The 20,640-nt window shown below is 39.2% G+C and overlaps 1 long non-coding RNA gene across 7 annotated transcripts in view; it reads left to right on the plus strand.

Annotated features, from left to right (window-relative positions):
- LOC138850057 (uncharacterized) overlaps window positions 1-20,640 on the plus strand; it is a 1,261,171-nt gene that overhangs the window by 958,097 nt on the left and 282,434 nt on the right. The window lies entirely within an intron of this gene.

Genomic DNA, 20,640 nt, shown 5'->3' on the forward strand with positions numbered 1-20,640 from the left:
CAAATGGCAAATGGCTGCAATGGCCAGGGCTTTGCTAGGCAGAAGCCAGGAGCCAAGAGCTTCATCCAAGCTTCTTATGTGGGTGCAGGGGTCCAGGGATTTGGAGCATCTTCTGCTGCTTTCCCAGGCACATTAGCAGAGAGCTGGATTAGAGGTGGAGCAGCCGGGACTCAAACCAGCACCCATGTAGGATGTCATCATTGCAGACCTTAGTTTAACCTGCTGTGCCACAGTGCTGGCCACCCAATGTCTTTGCATGTTTGGATGTTGGTTTCTATTTTAGAAACTTGCTGTGTGGAAAATGCTGATGTTTACTATTTAGTTCAAAAATTTCCCATTTTTTATCTCTTCTGTAGATTTGGTCTACAAAATAATTTTTTCAGTTCTTTATTTCAATTAATATTCAATGTAATAATAACAGTTTCATAAGTTTAGTACTTCCCTAAGCTTTTCAATTCAGCACATAAAAGATTTTACTTTATTATAAGTGTAACAAATTCCAGTAATCACCTTTAAGGAACCCTTTAATTACAGTTTGATTCCATTTACAAATTTAGTTACTTCAACAGCTTCATATTTTTAAATTGCCTATATAAATTGGATATGTTGGATTTCTTTTAAATTACTTCAATTGTCAGATGTTTCTTCACAAGAAGTTAAGTAATGCTTGTAATTTTAGTGACACAACTTATAAATATAATTATTTAAGAATTCTGTTCTATGTTACAACACTGCACGGTAAACCAACTTAATGCATCTGAATTCTTCACTTTTACATTTTAAACTGGAATTGCAAGAATGTCTAAGTAATAATATTCGATCAAAATCTTGCATATGTTGCAAATACATTAAAAATACACTGTTTCTTTACTACAAAAATGTTAGTAGTGTAGTTTACTCTCTTAATTTTTTAATACTTCACTGAAAATGAATAAGCTCCAGATGAAAAATTATATCCACTAAGAAATTAATGTTGCTGCCTCATACAAAATTTGGATATATTCTCTTAGCCCATTGAAATCCATTGAGTGAAAATATATGAAGCAAACATAAACAGTTGTGTACACAGATACACAGATATGCAGATGTCTGTGTGGATGTGCAGATATCTAGATGTGTAGTCTTTCCTCGACCCTTACTACTGGGATGATCCGCTTTCTACTCTCACTATACCTTGAACCTTTCTTCATAACTTACAAAGGAAGATGTCTGTGAATTCCAGTTTCTTTGGTTTTAAACATATTTTTACGAGTGGAGCTCCCTGCCTGTCACGTGACCCTTGCACTTTCATAATCCCCGTGGAAGTCAGAGAACACCTCTCAGCAATGTAACTTCCAATAGTGATCTCCTCCGTGGGCTGGGCACGACCCTTTGTGTGGCCCTCTTGAGGAACAAGACAGCACGTGTTAAATACAGTGCGGCATCTCCATCTGTTGCATCTTTGGATTCCTCCTTAACAAATAGTCCAAGGAAGTTCTGCCATCATGAAGTTGTTAAATGTCCCCCACTGTTGAATTAGCGTTGCTTTTAACTGCCATTGTTTCCATCTATTCAACCAAGGAAGCAACCTGTTGGAGGCACTGCTAGCAGGTTGATCTAACACCTTGAGTCCCTTGTTGGGTTTATTTTCTTTGGCCTTGCTAATTATATAACTAATTCCAGATTTACTTGTTTATGCCACTATTAGAATACTTTCATATACACAGAGATGTGTGTGTGTATGTGTGTGTGTTATTACACAGAATTCTGCCAAAATAAATTTTCTTAGCCCTAATGTTTCTTCAGCATATAAGCTATCTCCTCCTAGGACACCTTGCTCTCACAATCCCATCTTGCAGGGATCTCACTCTAGTTTGGGACATGAATGTGATGAGCTGGGATGAGGGTTTGTCTGGAAAATCATCATTTTCTTTTTTTAAAGATTTTAATTATTTATTTAACAGATAGAATTACAGACAGTGAGAGAGAGAGACAGACAGACAGAGAGAAAGGTCTTCCTTCTGTTGGTTCATTCCCCAAATGGCCACAATGACCAGAGCTGTGTCAATCCGAAGCCAGGAGCCAGGTGCTTCTTCTTGGTCTCCCATGCGGGTGCAGGGGCTGAAGCACTTGGGCCGTCTTCTACTACAGCAGAGAACTGGAGTGGAAGAGGAGCAACCGGGACTAGAACCTGCACCCATATGGGATGCCATGCCGCAGGTGGAGGTTTAACCTAGTGCGCCACAGTGCCAGCCCCAGAAAATCATCATTTTATTACAAAATAACTGCCTCCATAGAGCTCGTTGTAGGTTCTTAAAGCAGGGCAAAGTTAATTTCCTCTTCCTTGGGAAACTTGGGCTATTTCCTCTGGAAAAGGAACGTCCTGTGAATTTGGAATTTCAAACCCTTCTGATTAACTTATGTCTGTCTCCTCACAGATCTTCATTCTGATGTTTAGAGTTCTACTTCTTGTTAATAAATGCTCAGATGTTCTCACAGAGAGATTGTGAAGTGGTGAAGCAACCTTACATTATAAGTCTACAGTTATTGGCCTCAAACTTGAGATATGACTTAGCATGACAAAATTGTATGATTTCCTAAGAGATTCTTTTGGGATCATCACCATAGCTCTTTGTCCATTTTTGGAGCTAAGGTTGTAAAGTCCAGAGATTATTATGTTTCCCCTCTAAGCTCTTCAGTATTGTCCAAAGCCACCTAACCACTCTTCAGTCCCTCTAAGGATGTCTATCACAAAGCATTTAGGCATTCTCAAGCTTAGTCATTAATGGACACATCATCTTGGGCAGAGACAGGAAATAAGTTCAGTTAGTGCTTTGTCACTGCATAGCATGTACCAGTTTCCTATTTCCTGCTGGCAATAGGATCCCAACTGCACTTAGGCTCAATCAGATTCTGTCACCAGTTCCTTATTTGTTTCTGGGGACATTTTTGGTATGATGCTGCATCAGTTAGTATCCACTGAGAAAGACAGAAACCATTTTAAATATTTCAAAAAGAGAGAGGCTCAACACAAAAAAGTGGAGATTTTAGAAACTGGAAAAGTAGCAGATAGAAGAAGGAAGGACTGGAGGCACGGGGTGGGGTATATTTTTATAACTTCAAATTGCGGGAGCTCCTCTTCCATGCCTGGCTGCAGCCCGCAAGCCTGAAGTTGCTGCAGATAGGCAGGAGGTGCTGTTGATGATGTTTTGGGAGCTGCAGCACCATTGCTCCTAAGAGACCCTATACTGCACAGTGTTCCTGAACTGACCACCTCTGTTGCTGCCTGAGGTCACACTCTTTTGCCCACTGCTTCTGCTATTGCTGTCAGAGGTGCTAAACTATGCAGGAAAAAAAGAGCCCTCTCGCCCTCAGCCTTTGATCTCCAACTGGTAACTCCCTTTGTCAGGTGCTTAACAGGAAACTAGTCTTCAAGGGGATTTGAAAACAGAGTTTCAGGCCTCCAGCCCCAGGGACAGAAAGAATTGTACCAAAGGGTACATGTGAATCCAAGAAACGGTAAAAATCTCTAGAATTACAAGAAAATTTACAAGTCGTAAAGACTCGCTCTCTAACATGCCAGAACAGCCTGTACTGTTTTATTTTTGTAGCTGTTACTGGGTTCAGTTTTCTCAAAATTTTTGTTTTCCACATGATATTACCAGTAATTTTTGTTTTATGTATGGGAAGTAAACCTTTTGGTATTTCGTTTTTGTGGTAACTGAAGCAATGAATTCATTATACATACTCTACTTGGCTTTGTGGAATTCATTTTCCTATTGTAGCCAATCACTACAAATCTTCAAATGACAGACTCTTTCACCATTTCAGTCCCCTGAGTCATTTATTATGGCTGCAAATGAATAAAATGCTTGGGGCCGAATCCTGCTAGTGATATGTGAAGCAGTTAGAGTAGTGAATGTAAATATCTGCCTGTTGACAAAGGAAAAAACAAGGAGGAAAGAAAGAAATGTATCCTATTTTCCTTTAGCTTTTTGTACTGTTAATCAAAACTAATTAAGGGGCCCTCACCATGGCTCACTTGGTTAATCCTCCACCTGCAGCACCACATCCCATATGGCACCGGTTTCTAGTCCCAGTTGCTCCTCTTCCAGTCCAGCTCTCTGCTGTGGCTGGGAGGGCAGTGAGGATGGCCCAAGTGCTTGGGCCCCTGCACCCACATGGGAGACAAGGAAGAAGCACCTGGCACCTGGCTCATGGCTTCAGATTGGCCCAGCGCCGGCCACAGCAACCATTTGGGGAGTGAACCAGCAGAAGGAAGACCTCTCTCTCTCACTGTCTGTAATTCTACCTGTCAAATAAATTTAAAAAAAAACTAACTAAAACATAGTAGATCCAAAAATATCATAGCATCAAATTGGTCTTTTGAAACACAGAATATATAGCCTGTACAATATATAAGTGTATAAGGACCCAAAATATGACAGATTTTAAAACTTCATGGAAAATGCATTTTATAGAAAAGGTATACATGGATGTCAAAATTTATGGAATAAATTAGCTTGTATTTTAATTCCATTTTTCCACAAACTTTTTATGTTTTTATCCTAGTATAATCTGGTCTGATACTCTTAATTCATTGTTAATTCATTAAATGGCTACTTTGTAGTACAACATTTTTCTTTTTTCCAGGAAATCCTCAGAGTTGTAAGGCATGATCTCTAAACCTAAAATTCTATAGTAAATCTGAGATAACAAATTTACTAAAAGGAATAGTAATAATTAAATGCAAAATAGGTGATATTTTTAAAAATGTTATTTAAGTTATACAAGTTTAATGTATTTCACATATACAGATTTGTGAATGTAATCATACTACCCTCCCTCCCACCTGTGCTCCAACACTTCCTCCTCCCTCTCCCATTCCCAGTCTCAATCTTTACAGGGATCATCTTTCATTTTACATAATGATCATAAGATTAACCTTACACTAAGGAAAAGAGTTCAACAAATAGTTTGAAGAAAAAACACTCTTTCTCAACAGAAGAGACAAGGGCTGTAAACAGTCATTGAATGTCCTTTTTACTCCAATTTGTTACATTTTAGGTACTCTAGTAGTTACCACAGACCATAGAAATCATATGATATCTGTCTTTTTGGGACGAACTTATTTCACTAAATATAATGATTTCTACTTGCATCCATTTTGTTGCAAAACACAATATTTTTTATGGCTGAGTAGTACTCTGTAGGGTATATATCCCATAATTTCTTTATCTAATCTCAGTTAGTGGACATCTGGTTTGATTCCATATCTTAACCATTGTGAATGAAACTCCATAAGCATCAGAGTACAGATCACTGTTTCAGATGCTGATTTTTTTTTTTTTTTGGTTTGGGTAAATTCCCAGGAGTGGGATGACTGGCTCATATGGTAGATCTATAGTCAGATTTCTGAGGCATCTCCCTACTGTCTTCCACAGTGGCTGGACCCGTTTACAATCCAATCAAAAGTAGATTAGGGTTACTTTTTCCTCACATCCTTAGCAAAATTGGTTGTTTGTTGATTTCTGTATGACAGCCATTCTAACTCGAGTGAGGTGAAACCTCATTGTGGTTTTGATTTGCATTTCCCAGATAGTTAGTGATCCTGAGCATTTTTTCATGTGTCTGCTTGGCCATTTGAATTTCCTCTCTTGAAAAATGCCTGTTTAAGTCTTCTGCCCATTTCTTAACTGGATTGTTTATTTTGTTGTTGAATTCGTAGAGCTCTTTATACATTCTGGGTGTTAACCCTCGGTCAGTTATGTAGTTTGCAAATATATTCTCTCATTCTGTTGTTTGTTCACTTTGCTGAGTGTTTATTTTGCAGTGCAGAAGCTTCTCAATTTGTCAATTTCAGCTTTGATTACCTGTGCTTATGGGGATGTTTCCAAGAAGTCTTTGGCTAGGCCAGTGTCTTGCAGAGTTTCCCCAATGTTCCTAGTAATTTAATGGTATCAAGGCATAGATGTAGGTCTTTCATTTTGAGTGGATTTTTGTGTAAGGTATATGGTAGAGATCTTGTTTCATACTTCTGTATGTGGAGGTCCAGTTTTCCCAGCACCATTTGTTGAAGAGACTGTCCTGATTGATTTTAACTCCTTTGTCAAAAACAAGTTGGTTGTAGATGCATGGATTGATTTCTGGCATTTCTATTCTGTTCCATTGATCTACATGCCTATTTTTTTTGCTAGTTACAGACTGTTTTGATTATAACTGTTCTTTAGTATGTCTTGAAATCTGATATTGTGATGCTAATGGCTTTGTTTTTATTGTATATTATTGCTTTAGCTATTGGGAGTATCTTGTGTTTCCATATAAATATTAGGATCATTTTCTCTAGGTCTAAGGAGAATATTGTCGATATTTTGATTGGGATAGCATTGAATCTGAATCTGTATGCTGCTTTTGGTATTATGGACATTTTGATGATATTGATTCTTCCAATCCATGAACATGGAATAATTTTTCATTTTTAATGTCTTCTTCTGTTTCTTTCCTTAATGTTTTATGATTCTCATCATAGAGATCTCTGATATCCAAGATTAAATTTATTCCAAAATATTTAATACTTATTGTAGCTATTTTGAATGGGATTGATCTTAAAGTTCTTATTCAGCTATGGCATTGTCTGTACATACAAAGGATATTAATTTTTTGTGACAATTTTGTATCCTGCCACTTTACCTAACTCTTCTGTGAGTTCCAATAGTCTCTCAGTGGAGTCTGTTAGATCCCCTATGTATAGAATCATGTTATCAGCAAATAGGGATAATTTGAGTCTCTACTTTCCAATTTATATCCCTTTGATTTCTTTTTTGTGCCCAATGGCTCTCGCTAAAACTTTCATGACTACATTGAATAGCAATGGTGATACTGGGCATCCTCGTCTGGTTCCAGATCTTAGGGGGAATGCATCAAATTTTTCCCCATTCAGTAAGATTCTAATTGTGGGTTTGTCATAAATTACCTTGATTGTGTTGATGAATATTCCATCTAAACTCAATTTGCTTAAGGTTTTTGGCATGAAAAGATGTTATATTTTAACAAATATTTTCTCTGCATCAATTGAGATTATCATTTTTCATTCTTCAGTTTGTTAATGTGAAGTATCACAGTTATGGATTTGTGAAGGTTGAACAATTCTTGCATATCAGGGATAAATCCCACTTGGTTCAGGTGAATGATTTTTCCGATGTGTTGTTGGATTCAATTAGATAATATTATGTTGAGGATTTTTGCATCCATATTCATTGGGGATACAGTTCTGTTTGTCATATCATTTTAAGTTTTAGGAATAAGGTGATGCAGGCTTCATAGAAGGAATTTTGGAGGATTCCCTACCTTTTGATTGTTTTGAATATCTTGAAAAGAATTGGAATTTGTTCTTCTTTAAATTTGTGGTAGAATTTGTGGTAGAATTCTTTTCCTGGGCTTTGCTTTGTTGGAAGGGTCATTATTACTGATTCAATCTCCATCTTGGTTTTTGGTCTGTTTAGGTTTTTATGTCTTCATGACTCAATTTTGTTAGATTGCATGTGTCAGAAATCTATCCACTTATTGTTAAGTTTCTCAATTTATTGGCATACAGCTCTTTGTAGTAATTCCTGATGATTTGTTTTATTTCTATATCTCTTTTTATAGTTCCTTTTTCATCTCTAATTTAATTGATTTGGGGATTCTCCCTCTTTTTTTGGGGGGCCAATGGTATATCAATTTTGTTTACTTTCTCAAACAACCAGCTCTTCATGTCACTGATCATTTGTATTGTATTGTTGGTTTCAATTTTTGTTGATTTCTTCTCTAATTTTAATTATTTATTTCTTCCTTTTAATTTTGGGTTTGGTTCGTTGTTGTTTTTCAAGGTCCTTGAGAAGCACTGATAGTTCATTTATTTGATATCTTTCCAGTTTCTTCATATAGGTACATATTTCTATCAACTTCCCTCTTAACAAGGTTTTGCTGTATCCCATAGTTTTGATATGATATATTGTCATCCAGGAACATGGTTTTTAGTCTCCATGTGTTTGCATATGATCTGGTGACTCCTGATTTGTTGATTTTCAGCTTCCTTCCATTGTGGTCAGAGAAGGTGCATCGTATGATTTTGATTATTTTGAATTTACTGAGACTTACTTCATGGCCTACCATATGGTCTGTTCCAGAATAAGTTTCATGCACTAATGAGAAGAATGTGTATTCTGCGACTGTGGGATGAAAAGTTCTATAGGTGTCAGGTCCATTTGGTCCGTAGTGTCAATTAGCTCTGTTATGTGTTTGTTGATTTTTCTATCTACTTGATCTGCCCATTGATGAAGTCCACCATTATTATTATATTGGAGTCTATATCTTCCTTTAGATTTATTAACATTTATTTTAAAATAGCAAGGCACATTGGCATTGGGTGCTATTCATTTATTGTACTCACATATTCCTGCTGAATTGATCTCGTTAGTGTTATATAGGCCCTTCTTCATCTCTTTTAACAGTTTTTGTATTAAAGTCTATTTTGTCTGATATTAGGATGACTATATCAGCTTTTTTTTGTTTCTGTTAGCATGGAATATCTTTTTCCATTCTTTCACTTTCAGTCTGTTTGTATCTTTATTGATGAGCAGTGTTTCTTTTCTTTTTTTTTAAAAAAGATTTATTTATTTATTTGAAAGGCAGAGTTACAGAGAGACAGAGAGGTAGAGGTGGTGGCAGAGAGAGAAAAAGAGAAAGAGAGAGAGATCTTCCATCTGAGATTCACTTCCCAAATGGCTGCAACAGCTGGAGCTAGCTGATCCAAAACCTAGAACCTGGAGCTCCTTCCCAGTCTCCCACTTTGGTGCAGGTGCCCAAGGACTTGAGCCATCTTTACCTGCCTCCAAGGCACATAAGCAGGGAGCTGGATCATAAGTGGAACAACTAGGACTCAAACTGGAGCCCCTGTGGGATGCTGGCACTGCAGGTGGTGGCTTTACCTGCTAAGCCACAGCGCTGGTCCTGAGCTATGTTTCTTGTAGGCAGCAAATAGATGAATCTTTTTTTTAATCCATTCAACAAGTCTGTATCCTTTAAATGGGGAATGTAGGCCATTTACATTCATGGTTACTATTAATAAGTAGTGACTTGGCCTTGCCATTTTTCCATAAATATTCCTATTATTTACTTTGGATTTATTTATGATTTTACTAGGAGATTTTCTGCCTTCACATTTGTAATGATGAATATGTTTCTGTGTGTAGCACAGCCTTAAGCATCTTTTGGAAAGCAGAATGAGTGATGACAAATTATTTCAATTTCTTGTTGTTATAGAAGGTCTTTATTTCGCCATTATTCACAAATGAGAAATTTGCAGGGTACAGTATTCTGGGTTGACACTTTTTTTTTTCCTATTAAGACTTGGACTGTGTCTTTCCATTCTCTCCCATCCTGAAATGATTCTGATGAGAAGTTCACTGTGAGTCTAATTGGAGATTCCTTGAAAGTAATCTGGTACTTCTCTTGTGCACATTTTAGAATCTTTTCTCTATGTTTTACTGTGGAGAGTTTGACTACAATGTGTTGTGGTAAAGATATTTTCTGGTCATGTCTATTAGGAGTTCTATGCACTTCCTGTACTTGGACATCCCTTCCTTTCACCAAATTGGGGAAACTTTCTGTAATTGTTTCACTAAACAGGCCTTCTATTCCATTCTTTCACACCTTCAGGAACTACTAAGACTCATTTGTTGGGTCATTTGCTAGTATCCCATAAATCTCCCACATAGTTTTAATTTTTCTAATTTCTTCTTCTCCTTCTCCTTCTCTCCTCCTCCTCCTCTGCCCCCACCCCTCCCTCCTCCTCCTCCTCCTTCTTCTTCTCAGACTAAGAAATTTCCAAAAATTTATCTTCTAGCTCATATATTTTTTCTTCTGTCCCACCAAGTCTAATGTTAAGACTTGAAATGGAATTTTTTATTTAATCTATTACACTATTCATTTCTAACATTTTATTTATTTATTTGAAAGTCAGAGTTACACAGAGAGAGAAGGAAAGGAAAGAGAGAGAGAGAGGTCTTCCACCTTCTGGTTTACTCCCCAATTGACTGCAATGACTGGAGCTGCACCAATCCAAAGCCAGGAACCAGGAGCCTCCTCCAGGTCTCCCACTCAGGTGCAGGGGCCCAAGCACTTGGGCCATCCTCCACTGATTTCCCAGGCCAAGCAGAGAGCTGGATGGGAAATGGAGCAGCCAGGACTCAAACCGGTGCCCATGTGGGATGCCAGCACTGCAGGTGGCAGCTTTACCTGCTACAATACAGTGCCAGCCCCCTAACATTTCATTCTATTTAAAATATCAGTTTCGCGGAAATTTTTTCATTCATGTCATGTATAGTTTTTTTAGTTAATAGATTTTGCTTCTGATTGCTTTTGAGCAATCCTATGACTAATCTTTTGCATTACATTTCTAGCATTTCATCAATCTCTTCATCTTCCCATTCTAATATTGAAATGTTTTATTCCTTTTGAGTAGTCAAGATGTCTTTCTTATTCTTGTTTCTTGAATTTCCGCACTTATTCTAGGCATTTGTGGAGATACTTGTTGATTTTTATCTCTGAGGACTTTGAACTATGCATCTGTGACGTAGTGGAATTTCTGCATGTTCAGTGAATACCAAAAGGTATGTGCTGGGTATAGCCAGGAAACTCTGGTCAATCTCCAGGATGGGGCAAGTATCCAAGGTGATACCCAAGTTGGGCATGGTAAATCTCTTGCTAACAGAATGGGGGAGTCGTCATCTTTTTTGGTGTGATCTCACCCTCACGTCTTCTCCTCCAAGGTGATCAATGCCTGGGTTTTAGCTCCCTGTGGGTTTAACACTCATGTATAACTCTATATAAACCTCAAAAATGATCTATGTAGTCCTCACTCTGAGCTCAGATAATACTGCTGCAAGGACCTACCCAAGGGAACCAGGGAGTTTCTAGCATCTGTAGCCACACACAGTGATTGCCCAGAGACCCAGCTACACCCTGCACTCTCTAATGCAGCCACTGAGTCCCTACAGTCTCAGCACACAAGTTTCCCACAGTCACTGAGTGCAGAGGGTCCACTCTGCCACACCAGCCTGTCTGTTCCACAGAGAGGCAGGTGTTCCCTGAGCCAGCTGCCCATGGGTACTCTCCCTCGGTGGCTTGAGCCCCAGAGCCTTTGGTATGTTGGGATGCTGGGGGCACCTTGCAGTCCTATGTGAGTGTCCAGCCCTCTGTCAATATTCTAGCCAGGCTCTAAGTTAGTAAGGACCATGGGTTTTTCCCTCTGCTGGAATCTCTGCATCACAGAGAACACAAGAGTCACGAATGTTGCCCTCTCCCCACCGCTGCCGACAGTACTGCCAAGCAGATGACATCCTGTCCTAGCCAGTTGCTGTGTGCATACACAAGGGCTTCTGTAGCTGCCACCCAAGCCCCAAATGGTGCCTGCCTTCTCTCAGCCAGGTGCCCGGAGCTGTTGTCAGGAGGATGGGGTGAGAGAAATATGCCCCTTTGACTTCCGCTGGGTCCACTGGTACCCACTAGCCCTTGGGGTTCCAGGCCGGACTCACAGATGCTCCCCCTCCAGCTAGATTACCATGGGTTGCCTCAGTTTGGTTTCACCTCCATTTCCAAGCTGCAGCCCACTCCGGCCCTTGGCTGCTTAGTGTGTTGTGTCTGTGTTCATGCTGCGTATCCACACCTTCCACGCAGGTCCACGGCATTCCTCTTCCTTCCATAGAATTTCCACTGTGGTTTTCTCTCTAATTCTCCCCCTGAGAATGCACTTCTGACACTTTTTTTGTGTGCATGTCTGTGTTTATCCCTAGCCTAGTTCCCTGTTCAGCCATCTTGGAATGGATCAAAGGTGGTGTTTGGTAATGTCATTATGAGAATGTACTATGTTACTACCATTTAATGCTTGCTTTTCCACCCAACCCTACTTTATTCACTCTGACCTCTTGCAATCCTGATATTATACTATGCAGAGTGAAACCCATGTGGTGTACAGAATCTTAAGATAGTTTACTGTATACATGTGCTTCCCTGGTCCCAGTAAAGGAAAGCATTCTTTCCCCAAATAGATAGGAACTAGATTATTTTTCTAAAATAATTATGTTTCCTCTGAAGTCCATCTTCAATTCAAGCTCTTCCATAACATCAATAACCGGCTGTATTAGTATGCTAGGACTACCGCAGCAAAGTCGCAAAGCCTGGGTGCTTTAAAGTAACAGACATTTCTTATAGTTTCGGGGGCCAGAAGTCTGAAATCAACTTCTTGTCAGGAATATGCTCTCTTTGATGGCTTTAAGGGAGAATCCATCCTTGCCTCTTCTCCTTTCTTGTTTGTGCTGACAGTTCTTGCCATTTCTTTTCTTGTAGATGCATCACTTTAATCATATTGATATTTTCTCCCTCTGCATCTTCCCATGATATTCTCCCTCTTGATAGAATGTCCAAATTTCTGTTTCTGTGGTCACATTCCCCCCGTCAAAAACTGTATTGGATTAGACTAATCTCCTGATCTAGTTTTAATTTGATTTTGTATGTAAAGATCCTGGTTCTAAATGAGATAACTTTTTCCAAGTACTGTGGATGAGAACTTCAGTGTGTTATTTAAAAAGGACAAATTCAACCCATGGTATCCACTTTCCACAAAAGATACTCAGAGCTATAATTTTCTTTTTCAAAAAATTTATTTATTTTTATTTGTGTGTGAGAGAGAGCGAGAGAGAGAGAAAGAGAGAGAGAGAAATGTCTTCTATCTGCTGGTTGATTCCTAAAATCCTCAAATGCCTACAACAACTGGAGCTGGACCAGGAGGAATCCAGACCCAGGATCTCCATCCAAGTCTCCGATGATGTTAGTGAAACACTCAAGTACTTGGATCTTCATTTGCTCCATCCCAGGTGCATGAGCTAGTAGCTGGAGCAGAAGTGAGGGTGAGACTCTAACCCAGGCACTGTGATATAGGATATTGGTGACCCAAGTTGGGCCTTATCCTGCTGCTCTATGACACCTGCCTGTATAAGTTTCTTATGGTCTTTGGAATGTTGATTTACCATACAGAGAATTGAGCAGAGAGCATTTTAGCTTCCTCCAGGTATTGTTATCTTAGCATTTTATCACAACATTTAAATTTAGGGAATTCTTATATTGATAAAAATGGTATGTTACAGAAATTATGCATAACAAATAGGAGAATTAAAATAATGTGCTTATGTATTCCTTATTATAATAAATAGTCTGAAACTATAAGCAAGAAGAGTTTTACATTGATAAGTGTCCATCATAAAGTGATATAAACAAAAAATAAGAAATTTTATAGAGAAAACATTAATGGAGAATGGTAGTTAGAAAACAAATTGATGAAGACTCTCAGCTAATTTTTAATAGTTTTCTACTCTCTAGGCTGCATATTCAGCTGGATACCCTAACTCTGACCACGTCTTTAATAAGTACTCTTCTCTAGCAAGGTTTAGTACTGATACAAGTAGGAGGAACATCAGCAGACCTTGAAGTGGACCCTTTGCGTCTTACTAGTCTGTCTGTCCTGGCTGTCTCAGTTACCAACAACTAACTTCACTTTACAGAAGTATCTATGAGAAGGAGTTCCCCCAACTCCTGTCCACAGTCTCTTCTACTCAGTGATGGCAGCCTGTAGGAAAGGTGAAGTAGAATGCATTTACGGATGTGACTGCAATCACATCAGTGAACAAACAGGATCCTAGGATGAAATCATATGGCAGCTTGAAATCTACCCAGTGGGTTTATTGGCCTGTCCCTTAAGAAAACTTAGGTAGAAACCATGATTTTCTGCTAGCCATAAAATCCCTGTGGTCATTTAAAATTGCAAGGCACAGTCTTCACTCAGAAATTAAAATGGCCATCCTTTTATAATAGCAGAATTGCTGCATTTGATTGAAGTTAAATCTCTCTCCCTTTCCCTAGGATGAGTCTGTTGTGGGTGGAAAAGCCTTCGATTATGGTAATGGAAAAGATGAGAAAGGAGACAAATCACATATAAGAAAATTTTTATTTTCCTGATAAATGGCGAAGTGGATTCCTCTTTCTGGGTTCCAGTTGAAATTTAAAAATGTTTTATGAACTATTTTGAGGACTCTCTTGCCCACTGGCCTCTCACTTCTAGATCTCTTGATGCTGGAAATCTACTCTGTGTATGGTGTGTTGTTGTTTTTTGACATGGAACAATAACTTGATCATGTGCCAGTTACGATTATTAGCTCAATTAATTTTTACAATTCCTTTTAATGGGTATAATTATTATCCTCATTTTACTGACAAGGAAACTGATAAGTAACTTGGCTAAATATAAGTAAATTGTCCAAGTCACCTAGCCAATAATTGGCAAAATGGAGGTTTGAACCCTTCTGCCTCACTGTAGACCTAAGGTTTGGACACAATCTTTGCAAATACACCATGGAGAGAACTAGGGGGTGCAGAGCAGAGGCCTGGAGGCCAGCCAAAGCTCACAGCGGTTTGAGTGGAATCTGACCACTGATTCATCATGTAATTTCAGCTTTGTAAGAGTTTGCCACAGCAAGGCCATAATTCTCTTTTTAAAACATAGCCTTTTTCAACTGTAAGGATATGACAGGAAACTTGGAGTAAAGACTGTTACCCTGGTGCTCGTGGAGTTTCAGGTCTGAACTCTCCTGGCCCTGGTGAGAAAACTAAGGATTGTAGGGACCTGAAGCAGCAGGAAAACGATTTATTGCTATTGCTTATGAAAAAGTAAGCACACTATGCGACACAAACATTATTCATACAATTTGTATTCAAAGATAGACTAGACCATCGATAATCTTCATCTATTCTGGAAAACAAGTGACCCAAATGTCTACTAGAATATACTTCGTTACAAGTTACTGCCTGCTGCTCTGTGTTTTATCACTTATTCTTTAACCCCTGGGAATATGTGCTTCCTGCAGTTTCTATTGATTGAGCATCACTTGCCACTCTATGTGCCTCTTGGACAGTTCTTCAGAGCACCCATGCAGATCCATGACATGCATGGATGACATCTGGCCAACAGAACAAGTCACAGTGACAGACTGAGTATGCACAGACTGTTCTATGCCAGCATCTCTCCTTGACCCATCATTCTGCAGCTACCATCCCTGTTTCACAACCTTTCCCTTTTTCATGTGAAACTGTATCCCCAGTCCATATAACCCTTAAGTATTGAGGTAGGTAAGACATACCAGGTTCCCTGCAGTGGTTTCATTGGGGCATTTGTCCACTAAGAATCAAGTAATAATCATTTCACCCAGTGCCTCTCATTGCTGGTGGTGTCCTGTATCTTAATATGTCTTTTGACCAAATCCTGTTCCTGAGTTTCATGAGTGGGTCATGGGTATGATTTTTCCCTGGTGCAGGCAATACAGTACATTTTCAGTAAAGAACTTTCAAACAGTAGTAAAATGAACTAACAGTTTGCTTTTTTTTTATTTATTATTATTTTTTTGACAGGCAGAGTGGACATTGAGAGAGAGAGACAGAGAGAAAGGTCTTCCTTTGCCGTTGGTTCACCCTCCAATGGCCACCACGGCCGGCGCACTGCGACCGGCGCACCACACTGATCCGATGGCAGGAGCCAGGTACTTCTCCTGGTCTCCCATGGGGTGCAGGGCCCAAGCACTTGGGCCGTCCTCCACTGCACTCCCTGGCCACAGCAGAGAGCTGGCCTGGAAGAGGGGCAACCGGGACAGAATCCGGCACCCCGACCGGGACTAGAACCCTGTGTGCCGGCGCCACAAGGTGGAGGATTAACCTAGTGAGCCGTGGCGCTGGCCAGTCAGTCTGCTTTTATTATTACCATGTGTTAACAACTCTAAACAGTGTTGTATGGGTTGAATTCTATACCTCTTGAAGATAAATTGAAGTCCTCAGTTTCAGGACCTGAAAATGTGATCTTATTTGGAATAGGATTCTTGTAGACGTGATTAGTTGATATGAGGTCGTATTGAAGTGAGGCATATCTGTATTCCAGTATCATTATTGTCTGTAAAGAAAAAACAGCTATGTGAAGACACAGAGACGGGAGAATGTTGTGCAAGGATAGAGGCACAAGACTATAATTTCTATAATTTTGATTAATAGATATCCCTTCTGATTGCAACTTCACCTTGAATTTGGATATGCAGGCTAAAGGCAGGAGAGGATCGTCATAAGCAGGGAAGAATGAGTGATCTGGAAGAAAGCCATGGCTGCCACATACTTGTAATGGTCAACAGAGATAAATGTGCTGGCAGTGCCTAGCCTGACACTGATGTTAAGATGCCCTGTCTCCACCAACCACAACCATGATAAGAAATCTGTTTGTTACCCAACTTTTGCTCTGCTTAATGACTCAGCAATGTACTCTGACTCCTCACCCTAGCTCTCTACTTCATAAACTCCTAGATGAAGTTGGGGTTTCACTCGTAGGTCAAGAATCAGTCGAAATCCCACAGCACTATGGAAGAATGTTAGCCTGATCCAAAATGTCTGATGCCCTAGGGAATGATTTCTTGCCCAAGTGTTTAATATTTATACATAACTAGTTCATAAAATTAACCGAACTGCTTTAAAAATAAAAGAAGAAAGGCATATCAATAAGCAGATTTATATTTTTATCTCCGTTATTGACCAGAAAACACCAGTTACTCCACACTCTCCCCCACACTCAGAATACCTTAGGTGGGTATTATGCATTCGCAACCTGTCAGCTTTGGCTGAATTACAGAGTGCTCAATTATGCTCTAATCGAATAGCTGCCCAATGCAGGCCACGTAATGACTTCCTGATTATCTGCCTTTAAATGATGAATGAAATGAATATGTAACATTCTGTTCAAATATAGCATACTTAGCATGCCAAATGAAAACTGATTTTGTGCTCCTCTTTCTGAAAAACGTATATTTTATTGTAATTCAGTTCAGTGGTTGCTCGGTTGCTTGTTTTCTTGTCATCAAGATAAACATTGAATGAGCTATCTAGGAGAACATTTGTCTTCATTTTTGCTTTCTAACAGATGCTAAAGGTGTTAAATATTGTTTATGTTATTTAGTTTCCTCTCCTTACATAATCTCATTGGGAAAAAATGAGGGAAATCGTATTTTACAAATAGTTCTTTTTGGCAGTATCCTAAAACATTGGCAAATAAAACCCCCAAACACTCACCCCTCCAGAAAGACCCCAAAAATCTTCTTTGATAAATATATTGCAAAAATAATACCATTAAAATATGAATAAACTCTTTATTGTCAACAGTGCTTTTTGTAAAACAGCAATTGGTGACATTAGCCCTCTAAAAAGGTACATCTTTAAAATTTGGCTGTACAATTTATGTCTGGTCTACAATAATAACATGGGTGCTTATTGTGTTTTTTTCTTAAACATATATTAATTTACAAAAACCAGCTCAAGAAACTACATAAGGAAATCCATTATGTGTATTTACTTTTTCTTAAGATTTATTTATTCATTTGAGAGGCAGAGTTACAGACAGAGAGGGAAAAATGAGAGAGAGAGAGAGAGAGAGAGAGAGAGAGAGAGAGAGATTCATTCCATCTGCTGGTTCAATCCCTAATAGCATCAATGACCAGAGCTCGGAAGATTCGAAGCCAGGAGCTAGAAGCCAGGAGCCAGGAGCCAGGAGCTCCTTTTTGGTCTCCCAGATGAGTGCAGGGGCCCAAGCACTTGGGTCATCTTTTACTGCTTTCCCAACGCATTAGGAGGGAACTGGATCAGAAGTGCAGCAGCCGGGACTCAGAACTGGCACCCATGTAGGATGCCAGCACTGCAGGCAGAGGCTTAACCTACTTCACCACCACACTGAGCCCATGCATTTGCTTGTAAGAAATGACCTTTTTTTGTTTGATTTGTATCTCCTTTTCACTATGGTTAGGAAGTGTTCTGCCTTCACATTCTTTCATGATACTGGTTATCTTTCTTCTGTTTCTGTGTGTGGTACATCCTTAAGTGTCATGTGTAAGGCTGGCTGGGTGATGACAAATTCTTTCAATTTTTGTTGGTTTTGGAAGGTCTTTATTTCACCTTCACTTATAAATGAGAACTTTGCTGGGTATGCTTTTCTGGGCTGAGAGGTTTTTTTCTTTAAGGACTTGAACTATGTCTCTCCATTCTCTCTTTGCCTGTAGAATTCTATCTATGAAATATATAAAGTTTGATCTATCTATATCAATAAAAATTTTTAAAAAGTTAGCCTAAGAGAAAAAGGAAAAAATGACTTTTCCCACTCACTAGGGAGAGGACAGTAGGCACTCTAATGAGGAGGGATGGCTGAAACTTTGTTACCCATTCTGGGCTAAAATGCGTTCAAAATTGAACAATTAAATTGCTGCTTATGCAGTTATCTTGGGAAAGTTTTGCATAATATATATCCTGGATTGTCTTTTAGTAAAAGTCTATCTAAGAGTAAAAACAGAGAGCCTCATATACACCTTTTGAAATTTTCTTGTATGGGAAAATTCTTAGTGAAAATAAAGGAATTATTTAAAGATTTATTTTAAGAAATTGTGTTAGTTCTCGCCACACTGTGCAATCCTTTCCCCTTTTACCTCTTTATCTACCCCCTTATCTTCTTTCTCTCTCCTTCCCTTCCCCTCTTCTTCCTTTTCCTTCTGTCTTTCTTCTACTGATTTTTTTTGTTTTCTTTTATTCTCCTCACTTCTCTATTTCATGTTTATTTTAGCCAGCTTTTAAGAACTATAACAAAATACCTGAAACAAGCTGCTCATGAAGGGAAGAAGTTTACTTTGTCTCGTGTTTCTGGAGGTTTGCAACCCAATGTCAGGAAGACTCACTGGTCTGGCCATTGATGCAGGTTGCAAATGGCAGCAGCAGAATCATGTGTAAAGGAAGGACTGATGCCATGACAAGACAGGCAGCAGAAAGAGAGGCTGGGTACCAGCCAGAGTCTATAGCAGGAAGAGAATTACCTTTAGAGGGTGTGTCGCCTATACCTACACACTTCTTTCTAAGCCCACCTCCTAAACACCACTCAGCACAATTGAGTTTCCACCCTGTTAACACCATTAGCTTAAATGTTTTGGTTTAAATGCTTGCTTGAGTTCCTGAGCCAAATCATCAAGCCATGGCAACATTCACTACTCCTTTTCTTTGTTTTCCTATGTACTTTTTTTGTTTCCTGGTGTAAAATATGTACTGATGGTCCTATGGATATATTATACACACACATACATACACACACATACACTTAGGTGGAGAATCACAGAACCTGTATTAAAAATCTTCTGGGCCGGCGCCATGGCTCAATAGGCTAATCCTCTGCCTTGCGGTGCCGGCACACCGGGTTCTAGTCCTGGTCGGGGCGCCGGAGTCTGTCCAGGTTGCCCCTCTTCCAGGCCAGCTCTCTGCTGTGGCCCGGGAGTGCAGTGGAGGATGGCCCAAGTGCTTGGGCCCTGCACACACATGGGAGACCAGGAGAAGCACCTGGCTCCTGGCTTCGGATCAGTGCAGTACGCTGGCCACAGCGCACCAGCCGCAGCCGCCATTGGAGGGTGAACCAATGGCAAAGGAAGACCTTTCTTTCTGTCTCTCTCTCACTGTCCACTCTGCCTGTCAAAAAAAAAAAAAATCTTCTGAATATGATGCTGTGGTGCATTTATACTCATTTGTGGAAGTTTTTAGAATGCACTCTGTCTTATGAATTTGCAAGTATAACAGCAAAACATTTCACGTAAAATGTTTTTATAATTGGAGAATGATCTACAGTTTTGAGTCTTTTATTTGGATATGCATTATATTTGGTATATGCATTTATTACACATATTATGTGTGTATTTGTAAAGTATCATTTTAATAGTGATGACAGTCATAAAATCTAAAATTAAAATTAAAATCTTATATACAAGGGGTGAAAATGTTGTATTTTACTTGTGTTATAAAAACATAATTTTCTTTTTCAAACATGATCATTGAATTTTACAATGTAGAAGACTTATTACAATAAATAGCTTTAAAAAAATCAAACCTGAAAATGAAAGTATGTAGCTATCTTGTGAAGTTTATAAAAACACCAGTTTTTTTTTATGATTTGTTTATTTACTTGAAAGTCAGAGTTACACAAAGACAGAAGGTGAGGCAGAGACAGAGAGAGAGGTCTTTCAGCCGCTGGTTCACTGTCCAGATGGCTGCAACAGCTGGAGCTGGGCTGATCCTAAGCCAGGAGCCAGGAGCTTCTCCCAAGTCTCCCACCTGGTTACAGCAGTCCAAGACTTGGGCCATCTTCTACTGTTTTCCCAGACCATAGCAGAAAGCTGGATCGAAAGTGGAGCAGCCAGGACTCGAACCCATGCCTGTATGGGATGCTGGCACTGCAGGCGGCAGCTTTTCCACTATGCCACAGCACTGGCCCCACACTAGTGTTCTTATGAAACAACACCTTAGTCTCATGTGTGTGTTGGCAAAGGTAATTCACTATACAGCTGTGTGGTATTTTTTGGTTTTGTTTTAAAAATTCATTAATTCAACCTAAATTTAAGAATTTCATTTTTATAGTTTCATTTTGCTGGTACAGAAATGACATATCAAGGATGGAATAATTTGAGGAAGGTTTTTCTTTATTACTTAAATATGGGAAAGAAAAAAACACAACACAAAAATCCT

This window comes from Oryctolagus cuniculus, chromosome 6 (assembly GCF_051225735.1).
Source record: "Oryctolagus cuniculus isolate XC-2025 breed Fujian yellow rabbit chromosome 6, ASM5122573v1, whole genome shotgun sequence".
NCBI classification, from domain to species: Eukaryota; Metazoa; Chordata; class Mammalia; order Lagomorpha; family Leporidae; genus Oryctolagus; species Oryctolagus cuniculus.